At 37.8% G+C, this 4052-nt stretch overlaps 1 non-coding gene across 1 annotated transcript; it reads right to left on the reverse strand.

Moving 5' to 3' along the window:
• Positions 1-212: 212 nt before the first annotated feature.
• On the reverse strand, positions 213-319 carry LOC122072454. The gene has a single exon (XR_006138469.1). It is a non-coding gene; the product is annotated as a small nucleolar RNA R71 (small nucleolar RNA).
• Positions 320-4052: the final 3733 nt, after the last annotated feature.

Below are 4052 nucleotides of genomic sequence, written 5' to 3' on the forward strand. Positions count from 1 at the left end.
CATACCTATTTCTAATGGATTTTGAAGAGGTATGTGTTCTAATTAAGATCCAATAGCTTTCTGATGATGTTGTTAAGCTTAGGTTTATCACTTTTGCATTAAAAGACCAAGATAAGAAGTGGTTGTATGAGTTACCCACAAATTCCATAATCTCATAGGAACAGTTCACAGTTGTCTTCCTTAAGAAGTGTTTCCCAACTCACAAGACCAATAAGCTTATAAGTGATATCCTTCAGTTTAGGCAAAAGCCTAGTGAGTCCTTTTCCAAACTTATGGAGAGATTCAAGGATCTACTCCAAGAATGCCCTCACCATGGCCTAAACTTGTGGCATTTATGTCAAATAATTTATGAGGGTATTGATTATCCAACTAAACAAATGATAGAGTCTATGTGCCCTAAGGGATTCACATCCTTTACAAATGAAGGAAAGGCATGGGAATTCTTACTTAACTTAGCTGACAAAACCCGCGAGTGAGAATCAACCCAAGAGAGTGAAAGAACCATAGGAGGAAAATGATATTTTGTGGATGGAATAGTAGCCAAGGAAGCCCATTTAGATAGCCTAATCAAGATAATTGAGGTTATTGTTCCTAGAGAGCCATCATCAGTCAATTTGGTTAAGATTTGTGCTTGGTGCCAGTCCCCTGGACATGTCATAGAAGAATGCCCCAACACCTCTGGGGGCACTTCTAATGATAGTGTTAATGCTTTATACCAGAATAATCCATATAGTAACACTTACAATCCAGGATGGAGAAATCACCTAAATTTCTCTTGGAATCAGGCAACTAAGTAGAGCCTTCCAACTTTCATAATTAAGGTCAACCTGGACTCCAAAGGCCTCCCTTTGCATAACAATCTTTTTCCCAAAATACTTTTCCTAGGTCAAATGTAGGACCTCAGGCTATTTTTCCTAGGGCCCCTCTCCTATCATCTTATCATCAACCCCCTGGGTTTACCAACACTAGAGAGGCAAGTAAAATAAGTGACTTGAAAAAAAATATGGCCCTCCTCATGACAAGCCATCAAAATTTACGAGAGAACTCACTCAAGTTGTCTCAATTATGCGTGAGAGGGAGAAAGAAACTTTACCCAGTCAACTAGAGCCTAACCCTAGGCATCATCACCCTGTTAGTTTACAAACACTAACAAATGCACCACTGACTATAGTACAAGATCAGACCCAACAAGGGCCCTCTAACTAATGTAATGTTGTTTATGCCCTTAGGAGTGATAGAGAGTACCAACAGAGCGTTCTTAAATCTTCCCCATCTATTACTACTGTTAACTCTCTTTCAGTTGAGGACACAAGTGTGCCGCTTGTTCCAGGTTCGTCTGATGAACCTAAAGATTCTTTTGAAACTAAAGATGATTTGGTTGAGGAAACCAAAAATGATTATTCTAAAAAAGAGAAAATCCCTAACAATCCTTATGTTCATCCTATCCCATTTCCTAATCGCTTGATACACAAAAAAAAGATTATTTCCATAGATAAATTTTAGAAGTCTTAAAAAAGGTAGAAGTGAACATCCCTCTTTTTGATGTCATGTCCCAGATCCCCGCCTATGCAAAGGTACTGAAAGATTTGTGTATTCACAAACGTATCACTAGTGTGCCCCAAAAGGCGTTATTGACAGGTAACATTAGTTCCATAATTACTCAACCTATAGCAGCCAAGTATAAGGATCCAGGGAGCCCTACCATATCTTGTGTCATAGGCAACACCTACATTGAGCATGCCTTACTTGACCTTGGCGCAAGTGTGAATCTTTTACCTTACCATGTGTACAAGCAACTTGGATTGGGAGAATTGAAAATCACCGGAACTACTCTTCAGTTGGCAGATAGGTCTGTTAAGATTCCTAAAGGGATGGTTGAGGATGTCTTACTAAAGGTGGGATAATTTATTTTTCCTGTTGATTTCATTGTGTTAGATACCAAGCCCTTCTCAACCAAGGATGAGATCCCAATAATTCTAGAAAGACCATTCTTGGCTACCAGTAATGCATTAATCAATTGTCGGAATGGTTTCCTAAGATTATCTTTTGGTAACCAAACTGTTGAGTTTAATATGTTTAGGATAGGCAAGCAACCACATATGGAAGAAGAGATCAATATACTTGAGGATTTTCTGGATTTTTCTGATGATTTAGTTTCCAACTTTGATATTGATTTTGATTCAAAATTCCAAGAGTGTATGGATGAGTTGGATGATGATAGTGAAAATTTTTTTTCTGAAGTCTTGAGTCTTCACACACCTGTGGAGCCCTTAGGACCCCTTTCTAATTCCATTCTCAAACCTTCCATAGTTGAGCTCCCTAAGCTGGGTCTTAAGGAATTGCCATCTAATTTGAGGTATGCTTTCCTAAGGCCTGACCAGACTCTTCCTGTAATACTTTCGTCAAATTTGACTTCGAGCCAGGAAGAGGAGTTATTTAAAGTGTTAAAAGATAATAAGGAAGCCCTAGGTTGGACCATGGCTGATATCAAGGGTATAAGCCCTTCTATTGTGTAACATCATATACATCTTATGGAGGATTCCAAACCATCCACGGAACCCTAAAGAAAAGCTAACCCATGATGGAAGCCATTAAGAAAGAGATCCTAAAGTGCTTGGATCATGGAATAATTTATCCTATTTCTAACAGCCAATGGGTAAGCCCAGTTCACATAGTGCCTAAGAAGTCTGGTGTGACTGTAGTTCCCAATGCCAATAATGAACTAATTCCAACCCGTGTCCAATATGGGTGGAGAGTGTGCATAGACTACAGGAAACTTAATGTGGCAACCTGAAAGGACCACTTTCCATTGCCATTCATTGACCAGATGTTAGAGAGGTTAGTTGGATATGAATACTATTATTTCCTTGATGGATAATCTGGCTATAACCAGATCCCAATTGCTTTAAATGACCAACATAAGACCACTTTTACATGCCCATATAGAACATTTGCTTACAGGTGTATGCCTTTTGGGATTTGCAATGCCCCTGCTACGTTCCAACAATGCATGATGAGTATCTTTTCTAAAATAATCAAAAAATTCTTAGAAGTATTTATGGATGACTTTTCAATTCATGGGAATTCTTATTCTGAATGTCTTCATCATCCTTCTCTGGTTTTGAAAATGTGCATATCTAAGAATTTGGTTTTGAATTGGGAGAAATGCCATTTCATGGTTAAATCTGGTATTGTTTTAGGCCATGTAATATCTAAGGAGGGAATTAAGGTAGATAGAACCAAAGTAAATTTAATTGATAATTTACCACCTCCTCAATCTGTTAAGGATATCCGATCTTTTCTAAAGCATGTGGGCTTCTACAGAAGGTTTATTAAGAACTTTAGTCAGTTAGCCCGACCTCTCACTTCATTACTTGCCAAAGATCAAACTTTTGAGTTTTCTAAAAAGTGCCTAGAATCCTTTAAACAACTTAAGAAGTTGATCAATGCACCTATTATTCAACCACGTGTTTGGACTGAACTTTTTGAACTAATATGTGATGCTTCAGATTTTATTATAGGAGCAATTTTGAGTCAAAGGATTAATAAGTTATCCACTGTCATTTACTATGCTAGTAGGACCTTAAATGATGCACAACTCAATTATACAACCACTGAAAAATAATTTTTAGCGGTTGTGTTTGCATTAGAAAAGTTTCGGTCTTACTTAGTTGGTTCACATGTGGTGGTGTATACTAATCATTCTGCTCTCAGATACTTAGTTCAGAAGAAGGATGCCAAAGCCCGTCTCATTAAGTGGGTTTTACTTTTGCAAGAGTTTGATTTAGAAATTAGGGATAAAAAAGAAGTTGAAAACCTAGTTGTAGACCATTTATCCCGGCTTCCCAATTCCTTGACTGTCGATTCTCCAGCCAATGAGAACTTTTCAGATGAACAATTATTTGTAATGTCCAGTGAACCATGGTCTGCTAACATTGTCAACTTCTTAGTTTCAAGTGTAACTCCGGATCACTGGTCCACCCAAGATAAGTATAGATTTCATTCCCAAGTTAAGCACTTTTTCTGGGATGATCATTATTTGTTTAAGATAT

The sequence above is a fragment of the Macadamia integrifolia genome, chromosome 2 (assembly GCF_013358625.1).
Source record: "Macadamia integrifolia cultivar HAES 741 chromosome 2, SCU_Mint_v3, whole genome shotgun sequence".
NCBI lineage: Eukaryota > Viridiplantae > Streptophyta > Magnoliopsida > Proteales > Proteaceae > Macadamia > Macadamia integrifolia.